The sequence below is a fragment of the Lissotriton vulgaris genome, chromosome 5 (assembly GCF_964263255.1).
Source record: "Lissotriton vulgaris chromosome 5, aLisVul1.2, whole genome shotgun sequence".
Classification (NCBI taxonomy): Eukaryota; Metazoa; Chordata; class Amphibia; order Caudata; family Salamandridae; genus Lissotriton; species Lissotriton vulgaris.
Window position 1 is genome coordinate 540,584,707 of NC_141693.1, and position 11,211 is coordinate 540,595,917.

Genomic DNA, 11,211 nt, shown 5'->3' on the forward strand with positions numbered 1-11,211 from the left:
ACGTCATTCATGTGTGGGTGTATCACTGTTCACTCAATAATAACTAAAGCACCTAAAGTCATCCCATATGTCATCAAATATATCTCATGTGAAGTGATAGATAATCAGATTATTTAGCTTCTTCATTTTCCTTTTCTAGTACTCATTTGCACTGTAAAACAGAGTATTCTCAGTGCCACCCGTAATAGAAAAGTAAGAGCTTCACCCCCTGCAAGTACTGGACCGGTACAGTAACGCAAGTCTGTCTCACTCATCATGGTGTGCGTCTGTTTTTCTCCTGTGAAAGTTCACTGCGCTGGCATTATGCCGGTTTGCATAAGATAATATATCAATTTTCCTAAACAAGAGAGAAGAAGAAGAATAAGACTGATGTACTGTCATAGTCGACTGTAATGGAAGTCCATAGTGCTCGTAGAATTTGTTCCTTAAACTCCCACTAATGTTAGAGCAAGGATGAAGAAGACGGAGGTCACATAGATACTGTCCTCAATAGTTATGTACTGTGCTTTCAATTTGCTACTTGTACTGTGACACAACTTTCTGCTCAATCATTTTTTGTTAATCTTAAGGAGCATTGGTTACAGACTATGCCTTTCTTTCTTCATATAGTTGCTCTTTCCAAATCCAACAGACCATCAAGGAGGAGGGAGCTGGCTCGAATGGCCCGGCAACGGAGGCTGGATGCCACTGTCGCCGAATATCGGCGGCTGGTGGCCCTGGAGGAGGAGAAGACGCAGTCTACCGGTACAACAACAACATCCACTGGGACAGCTGCATCCTCCTCCGTGCCCCCACAGGCTGCCAGTCAGTGCAGTGCTCCAGCGGTACGGAGCCGGGCTACCAAAGCCCACCGCCACTGCTGAGCAGCAAAGACAGCAGCTGCCCCCCACAGGATTTGCAAGGCACGCCAGCGCCGCTTATGCCTCAGAGTGTCCTACCTGGAGCAGGAGGTCCTAAGCTATAAGAACTTGGTGGAGGGCCTCTGCTTCGACCATGCCACCCTCCGCAAGGAGCATGATGCCCTGGCTGCTAAAGTCAACAGCACCCTGCCGTAGTGTCCCTTGCCCCTTTTTTAGAGACTTTTGGGGGGTGGGAATTGGGAGTTGGGTTGTTTTTGGGACTTTTGAAGGACAATCGTTGGGGTTAGGGAGGGTCTTACGGGAGATTATTTTGTTAGGGCTACAAAAATATACTTTTTTAAACTTTATCTGACCATACCTGTTTTTTACTGCTTTTGAGTCTGGTGGGTGGGGGTTTAACAGTAAGTTTGTTGTCCTGAATAGTCCTAGGACTTTAGTAGTACTACCGTCAATCTCTCGTCTCTCCTAATACTCCATTATACTACCTCCAACCAAACGCTTATCTTACCTGTAATTTGTGTTTGAAAGTAGGGCTAGGCCCAGGGCTGCCTCCACGGGAAATGGCGATTAAGGTTGGCAATACAAGGCGGATGAAATTTCCTCCTCATTGCGGTGGTACTAGTGGTGTGACTCAGTGGCAGTTGCATGCCTATGGAAAAAAAGAAAATGAAACCTGGTTTGTCCTTACTGTAGCATTACAACGGTACGATAGAGAATATAGCAGGTGACAGTACACTAGAACAGTGCCACAATGTAGCCTTACAAAAGGTAAAGTATTGATAGTATAACTTGTACTTGTGTTGGATTTCTTTGACATTGGCTACTACTACAAGAAATAGTACTGAAGCTGAGTAAGTCTAGAATATATCCTCGGATTCCTTCACCAGTCTGTTGCTATGACCTTATCCTCCCCAGCAAGTGTGTGGAATTATTGATGTCATTTAGTCACACATCAAGCAAAACCACACAGCCCGGGGGAAGAGGGTTAGGGTTTGTAAAATGGATGGGAATAGGGGGTTTCTTTTTGGGTAGGTTTTGTTGAGAGAAAAAAAAAGCACAGCATGGACAAACAATAATTGAACATAAAGAAATTTTTGGGTACAAAGCTAACCATAAATCTTTTACGTGACATAAAGGAAGTGCATGCACTACTGAATGCATTGTTACTGAAAAGTAAGTAGTACTTTCGACAACCGTGAATGACAGAATGCAACAGTACAGGGCTACATTAAATTAGGTTTAAAAAATAGCCGAAGTTAAACCTATAGAATGGCTGTAGGGATCAATTTAGAAGCAGAGAGAGATCCAAGAAATGCAGTCACACTCATAGAAGAAAACAATGGAAACTGTATCTGTATGTTGTTGTAGTTGTCCTGTTGAATTTGGTAAGTAAGTTGCATGCAGCAAACTATTCCTCTTATTAGCGGCACTCCTCCATTCCAGCTGACGCTTCGTCCATCAATGTTGGTGACCAGAAGACACCCTGTCCACTGCCTGCCTGGCGGATGCTGAATTGCGGCTCGCTAATGTGAAGCCTGACTCCATCCTTTTTTCCCCATTGCACAGACTGAAACCCGGCCTGTAATTATTGAACGAAAAACAGAAAGTGATATAATATTACAACATCACTGATAAATAAATATAAGGTATGTACGCTGTGTAGTGCAAAAAGTCACACTTTGATTTTCCTAATAGACAGTACAATATTTTTTAAAGTGCGTACTCTGTCTGAGTCACCTTTTGAAGGATAAATAAGTATGGGCAAATTAATTTAGCAGATCTTTCCCCTCAAGCTAGGTGTACTGTAACCTGTGTTTTAGAACAAAATTAGACCTTCCCAGCAGTGCTCCCAGCCAGACCCTTACTAAAGCCAGTCGCAAAAATGTAGAAGACCCCCAATCAGATCTCAAAAAACGAGGCCTAGCAGAAAACTGGTGACAAAACGTACTTTGAAAGTAAAAGAAGGCCCAAATACCCCTTTACCCACCGTGGATTGTATTCAAACCACTTGCAAGCAAGCAAAAGTATCCATAGCTAGCATCGCTCCAAGACTCGAAAACCCCCACCCAAACACATGCAATAGAAATACTGCTAACCCTAACGAGCCCTAAGTTAAGAATAGTTGCAAAGGCTTTCTTTAACTATGCCAAATCCCCCCTTTCCCACCATGGATTTTCTTTCTTCAAATGACTTGCAACCAAAATTACACATTCTCACAAGTGCTCTAAGACCCCAGAACTCAGTTGCAAAAATCTAGAACACCCCGAAACACATGCAATCCTGCTGCTAGGGCTAACCCTAATGAATCCTAAGTTACAAAAAGTGCCAATAGGCTTTTCCTTATGGATTTTGTCCCAACCACTTCTATCCGGTATTAGACCTTCCCAGGAATGCCCCAAGACCCGCCAACCCACCCGCCAAAAAGCACAACACCCCCAAACAGCCAAAAAGGAAAATCTCATACTTACAATATTTCTCGGCCTTCGGTCCAAACGCGCTGTGCAGCTAGGCCATAACTCCCGTTTTCCACCACAGATTTCCTGAAAAGCAAATGCAATCAAGATTAGACTGTCCCAGCAGTGCTCCCAGACCCCAAAACTCATCCACAAACACCGGAACCCCCCCAAAGAGCACCTCAAAGGCAAGCAAGTCAGCAAAAACACAAAAAAAATTCTCAGATTTGGTCCAAACCACTTTTATCCGGTATTAGAGCTTCTCAGCAATGGCCCCAGAGCCGTCAACTCACCTGCAAAGAAGTAGAACACCCCCACAAGTGCTGAGTCTTTCTTCATTGGGCGTAATTCAGCCCTCTGCTTTGAGGGAAATAGGAGTCTGGAGGAGGAGAATAGAGGAGCATGTTCTTCTGAACTTGTGATCCTGAGGAATTCAGACTGCGGCACCTTCAAATCAATAAGCAAACAAGTGAAGACAGTTCTGTTGATGGGCTTGTTTTTGTGATTAGGTGATTAAAGTTTGAATTATATTAACTGTGCACAACAAAGAAAGACAGACACACAGGAATAAAAGTGAATAAGGACGAAAAAGAAAGTTATTGATTCATTGTCTCATTTTCAGGGTTCGGTGTCAGGGTCCAGGAATAAGAATAAGGCTTCGTCATCATACTCTGCAAATTCAGGCAGGGTGAGCTCAGTGTCACCTAACAGAGAAGAAATTCCCTCATCTACGTTGCTGTCCACCTCGTCTTCATCCGGCGTGCTTTCTCGTACTTTGTAATCTGGTGGTATGAGGTGCTGATTCATCTTGATCATTGTTAACCTCTCCACATTTTTGGGCGAGAGGCGGCTCCGTTTGGGCGTTACAATGCCACCAGCAGCACTGAAAACACTTCAGAAGACACGCTTGCGAGTGGGCAAGACAAGTAGTTTAAAGCCAGGTTGGAGTGCTGTGGCCACAATTCTTTTTTCCCATGCCAATACGCCAATGGGTCAGCATTAACATAGACCTCTGTTGAGTCATTCAGATAGTCCTGCACCATCGACTCAAGGTCCTCCTCCAAGGTTCCTCCACTTTGCTTAGCTGTTGCTGTGACTTTTTGAGAACCAAACCCAAGCAGAGTTAGCCAATCCTCTTCAGCATCCAATGTTACTGTTGTGTCTGGTGCAGATGATCCGGTTGCCGGTGTCCTTAACGGCGGAGAGGTCACTTGTGCCACAGCCACAGGTGCAGAAGTGGATTGTTTTGACAGGGGGTGGCCTGCTGATGCTGTTGTACTGCCTTTCCCTTCAATGAGCTGCCGTTCTCTTTCAAACCTCTTGGCTGACAAGGCTAGCCAACGTTTGTACTTTGTAACATCTTCATCAGCAAAAGGAAAGAATGCTCGGCCTGCCAGCGCCTTTTTGTAGCGTGGATCCAGAATAGTAGCACAAATGTAATGCTGTTCTGAGTGGATCATTTTAAGACGTTCATCACCTTGTAGGCGCTCTAATAATTTCTCCGCCAAAACAAAAGGGTCTAGGTTTTTTTCATTTTTTTGAAACACAGAAGACACCGCCTTCAGTTGGTGCTCCAGCATGTACAACAATGGGATAGCTTTTCCCAAATTACAGTCCTCCTTGCTGACTGCACGCGTGAAGAACTCAAAAGGACGAAGCATGTCTGTCAGGCTTTTAACTAGCTCCCATTGCGCCGCATCCATCCTCAGGTCCTTGTGAGCTGTACCCTGTTTTAAGAAATAGTGATTGAGTACCGTATACTGCTCATACAGACGCTCAAGCATGCAGAAGGTTGAGTTCCAACGTGTTGCCACCTCCTGGATGAGTGCTTTCACTGGCATTCGACGTTCATGTAGCAGGCTCCTCAGATGCTTCCGGGCCTTAAAAGAATGGCTGAAATGGTTGCACATTTTTCGGCAAGTGTCCACTACCTCGCACGCTGGACTGTCTTTATCACTCAAGAATTTTTAAACAACCAGGTTTATACAGTGCGCCAAACACGGCACTCTGAAATAGTGACCCAGCTCCATGGCCTTAACTATATTGGCGGCATTATCCGTGGAAACATAACCAATCTGGCGTTTTTTTGGGGACAGCCAGTGAAGGACCTTTGTGTTAAACTCATTCAAAATGTTTTGTGCTGTGTGACGTTTCTCCAAGACAAACATGGCTAGTGTTGCATGTTTCCGAGCAGCTTTAAAAACTTGGTCCGGTTCAACACCTGTGTTTAGCTTTGCTTTAACCCCTGAAAAAGAGACCCAGTGTTCAGTGATGCACAGGTAATCAGCGCCTGCACCACTGGTCCACATGTCTGTTGTCAGATGCATAGTGTGAACAGCACTCTTCTGCAAAGCTGCCCCAATCACCTCCAGCACATCTTCATGTAGTGCTGGAACCGCAACTCTGGCAAAATAGAACTGGCTAGGAACCTTCCATTTAGGGCAGAGCGCTGCCACTAATTCTAGAAAACCAACCCCTTCTACAAAAGAAAAAGGGAGAAGGTCCAGAGCTAGCATTTTAGCCAGCTTAGTGTTATACAGATGCGTCAGTGTGTGGTTGCGTTCATATGGCGTTCTGTAAAGAACATCTTTTTAATGTTGCCCTGGACCAAGCATTTACGGGATGATGATGATTTCTTCGACCCAGTTACGCTCGCTGATGAACTTTTTCGCATTGGTTTCTCACTCTCTCCCACACTCCTAGTGTGGCTCACATGGGGTGTGCTGCTGACAGGGGTACTGGGTGTAAGTGAAGTGTTTGACACGTCTTCTTCCTCCTCGTCCTCATCAGATGAAACATCAACGTTTTCATTACTTGCAATTCGGGCTTCCTTGATCGCCTGTAGGTGCGCAAACCATTGGACAGTGTGCTGTCTCTTAAGATGACCTCTCTGGCCTCCGGTACCATAGTTGGTACCAACCTTACCACGACTAACTGCAACCTTACAAATGCTACAAATGGCGAAGTTTTCCCTTTTTGGGCAAACACTAAAGAAGTCCCAAGCTGGGGACTTGAATTGTCTGTGGGGGGGCGGAGGAGGCGGCGATACTGGTGGTGGGGGTCATGCTGCTAATGCCAGATGAAGTGGAGGATGTGGATTGCCGAACTTTAGTACGTTGTGCACTTTCACCACCACTAATTGAGGTCGAGGTGGATGGAGGTCCCTTCTGGCGAGGAAGAAATATGGAAGCGGTACGTGTTGGTGTACTAGTTAACTCCAATGATTGTTGTGTTTCCATTGCCTCCTCGTCAACATCATCATCACGCTCAGCAGCTTCTCGGGCTAGGGTCAAAATGTCTGTTTGCTGCATGCCCGCTGGGGCTGCAGTGACCTTTATGATGACTGGGTCGTTGTCGTGAGAGCCTTCATCAGCAGCAGTATCCGCCACTTCTTGTTGAGCCTCATCACACTCCATAACGATGAGTTTTTCGATGACCTTTCTTTCACGCTTAAGTACCTTTGTCAGATCATGGTGTGCCTCACTCTCAGACGGCCGTGGTGGTGCCCAATTTTTATCCATATCATCAGAAGGAGGTGGGCTTGAAGAAGATGTAGACACCGCCCTTGATCTTTCCGTGCTAGGGATGTGGAAGACAATGAATGATCATCAGGAGGAGTGACTTCCTCAAATGATACCTCGGCTTGATTGTCGATTTCCTGATGTGCCCCTACTTCGGGAGGAACAACTATTGTGGGCACTTGTGACCCTCCATGCACCTCTGCTTGCGCATCTCCTTGCGCTGCCTCTCCTTCCACATGTACTTGGGCTTGTACTTGCACATGTGGTTGTTGTTGCGGCTGTGGTTGTTCAACACTCGTCAGATGAGTTACAACAACCTGTGTTGATTGAAGGACATTGCTGCTACTTTCTTGCGATGAGCAAACATTACTGGTCGATGGTGATTGAAGAAGTACACTGACTGCCTCTGCAGCACTCAAGGGCTTGGACTTAAGTTTGAGCGGTGTTGGTGGTGGCACTGAGCCCAATGGAAAGGGGGTGCTGCTCCCAGCTTGGTCCCCAGCAGATCCCGCTGCTGCTGCAGGTGTACTTTTTTTTTTACTCCCAAAAAATGTGGCGGGCAGCACACCAGTCTCCTTGGTAACTTGCTTCTTCTGCTCCTTACTGGCAACTTTCTTGCTAGAGGAGCTACGGGGAACTTTTTTTGGGGCCATCTTCTTCAGAGCAAGTCAGAACAGAAGGCCGCAGTTGCGTTGCACGAGTTGCAGAGTTGTCTGTGACCAGACGTGACGTCGCGTGACGTTATGCTGCACACACACACCGCTGCAGGACTTCTTCCTGGCACTGGTGGTTCTCTTGAGTCTTGTGCACCTAAAAGCAATGGAAGACAGAGGAACATCAGTTCAGTTATACACCCCAAAAAAATCGAAAAACATAGAAAAATCAGCACAATCCCATGCCCTCCATGATGTTTAAATTCAAGGCACCCCACAGAAAGACTAGGCACATGCACCACTCACTAGCCCTGGTGAAATGGCCACAACAACAGCCCAGAAAAACGAAAATCACAGAAAAATCAGCACAATCCCAAGCCCTCCATGATGTTTAAATTCAAGACACCCCTCAGAAAGACTAGGCCTATGCACCACTCAGTACCCCTGGGCATAAAGGTTGAAAGCTAGGCAAAATGGTTGCAGACCTAAGAACACTGCCTGCATTCAAAATGGCCCCCTCCCTCCCAGCACATGGCCAGGGCCTGTAGCAGCACTCAAAATGTCCCCCAGCCACATGGCCTGTCCCCATGAACACCCCAAAAAATCGAAAAACACAGAAAAATCAGCACAATCCCTTGCCATCCAGGCCCTCCATGATGTTTAAATTCAAGACACCCCACAGAAAGACTAGGCACATGCACCACTCACTAGCCCTGGTGAAAAGGCCACAACAACAGCCCAAAAAAACGAAAATCACAGAAAAATCAGCACAATCCCAAGCCCTCCATGATGTTTAAATTCAAGACACCCCACAGAAAGACTAGGCCTATGCACCCCTCAGTACCCCTGGGCATAAAGGTTGAAAGCTAGGCAAAATGGTTGCAGACCTAAGAACACTGCCTACATTCAAAATGGCCCCCTCGCTCCCAGCACATGGCCAGGGCCTGTAGCAGCACTCAAATTGGTTCCCAGCCACATGGCCTGTCCCCATGAACACCCCGAAAAATCGAAAAACACAGAAAAATCAGCACAATCCCATGCCATCCAGGCCCTCCATGATGTTTAAATTCAAGACACCCCACAGAAAGACTAGGCACATGCACCACTCACTAGCCCTGGTGAAAAGGCCACAACAACAGCCCAAAAAAACGAAAATCACACAAAAATCAGCACAATCCCAAGCCCTCCATGATGTTTAAATTCAAGACACCCCACAGAAAGACTAGGCCTATGCACCACTCAGTACCCCTGGGCATAAAGGTTGAAAGCTAGGCAAAATGGTTGCAGACCTAAGAACACTGCCTGCATTCAAAATGGCCCCCTCCCTCCCAGCACATGGCCAGGGCCTGTAGCAGCACTCAAATTGGCCCCAAGCCACATGGCCTGTCCCCATGAACACCCCAAAAAATCGAAAAACACAGAAAAATCAGCACAATCCCATGCCATCCAGGCCCTCCATGATGTTTAAATTCAAGACACCCCACAGAAAGACTAGGCACATGCACCACTCACTAGCCCTGGGCATAAAGGTTGAAAGCTAGGCAAAATGGTTGCAGACCTAAGAACACTGCCTGCATTCAAAATGGCCCCCTCCCTCCCAGCACATGGCCAGGGCCTGTAGCAGCACTCAAATTGGCCCCCAGCCACATGGCCTGTCCTCATGAACACCCCAAAAAATCGAAAAACACAGAAAAATCAGCACAATCCCATGCCATCCAGGCCCTCCATGATGTTTAAATTCAAGACACCCCACAGAAAGACTAGGCACATGCACCACTCACTAGCCCTGGTGAAAAGGCCACAACAACAGCCCAAAAAAACGAAAATCACAGAAAAATCTGCACAATCCCAAGCCCTCCATGATGTTTAAATTCAAGACACCCCACAGAAAGACTAGGCCTATGCACCACTCAGTACCCCTGGGCATAAAGGTTGAAAGCTAGGCAAAATGGTTGCAGACCTAAGAATACTGCCTGCATTCAAAATGGCCCCCTCCCTCCCAGCACATGGCCAGGTGCTGTAGCAGCACTCAAAATGTCCCCCAGCCACAGGGCCTGTCCCCATGAACACCCCAAAAAATCGAAAAACACAGAAAAATCAGCACAATCCCTTGCCATCCAGGCCCTCCATGATGTTTAAATTCAAGACACCCCACAGAAAGACTAAGCACATGCACCACTCACTAGCCCTGGTGAAAAGGCCACAACAACAGCCCAAAAAAACGAAAATCACAGAAAAATCAGCACAACCCCAAGCCCTCCATGATGTTTAAATTCAAGACACCCCACAGAAAGACTAGGCCTATGCACCACTCAGTACCCCTGGGCATAAAGGTTGAAAGCTAGGCAAAATGGTTGCAAACCTAAGAACACTGCCTGCATTCAAAATGGCCCCCTCCCTCCCAGCACATGGCCAGGGCCTGTAGCAGCACTCAAATTGGCCCCCAGCCACATGGCCTGTCCCCATGAACACCCCAAAAAATCTAAAAACACAGAAAAATCAGCACAATCCCGTGCCATCCAGGCCTTCCAAGATGTTTAAATTCAAGACACCCCACAGAAAGACTAGGTACATGCACCACTCACTAGCCCTGGTGAAAAGGCCACAACAACAGCCCAAAAAAACGAAAATCACAGAAAAATCAGCACAATACAAGGCCTCCATGATGTTTAAATTCAAGACACCCCACTGAAAGACTAGGCCTATGCACCACTCAGTACCCCTGGGCATTAAGGTTGAAAGCTAGGCAAAATGGTTGCAGACCTAAGAACACTGCCTGCATTCAAAATGGCCCCCTCCCTCCCAGCACATGGCCAGGGCCTGTAGCAGCACTCAAAATGACCCCCAGCCACATGGCCTGTCCCCATGAACACCCCCAAAAAACGAAAATCACAGAAAAATCAGCACAATCCCAAGCCCTCCATGATGTTTAAATTCAAGACACCCCACAGAAAGACTAGGCACATGCACCACTCACTAGCCCTGGTGAAAAGGCCACAACAACAGCCCAAAACATCTGCACAATCCCAAGCCATCCAGGCCCTCCATGATGTTTTTATTAAAGAGACCACACATAAAGACTCAGTCCACCCACCACTGAGTACCCCTGGGCAAAAGGCCCCAACAACAGCCCAAAAATCGAAAATTACAAAATTGTAGTTGCAGCAACTGTAATGCCCCAAACAAACTTACTTGTGAAATTTCTAATCCAAAAGTGATCCAAAGAAAGTCAAAAAGGCCTCAAATCCAAATATCCAGCAGCATCCACAAAAAGTAATCCTTCCAGCTCCAGATCCAAATGAAAAGTGACCAGAAGATGGACAAAGCACTGGGAGGAGCCTGCTGGACAGGAACAGGAAGTTGGAGACAGTGGGGCACTTCCTTCCTCCCACCCCCCCACCCCAAAATGGACTCCTTGCAAAAAAAGTGCAGGCAAATGTCAACCTGAGGAGTTATTCAGATAAAAATCATCATTTTCAGAAGGTTTATGCTGCTTGCTGGTGGATTTCTTGTGCAGAATTGCAAATTTTGTATTTTCGCGAGTGCGAGATTGTTGCTGCCGCATGTACGAGTTCGCAATTGCGAACTCCCGCGATACGTGATCACGGCGTACTCGCGTTGACAAACTCTCGCTGTGCAAGGTGGCGAGCGCGATGACATAATCGCGGTCGCCAAACTTCCGCGGGATCTCGCAGCAAGATCCAAAATGGTGCAGCACTCGCAA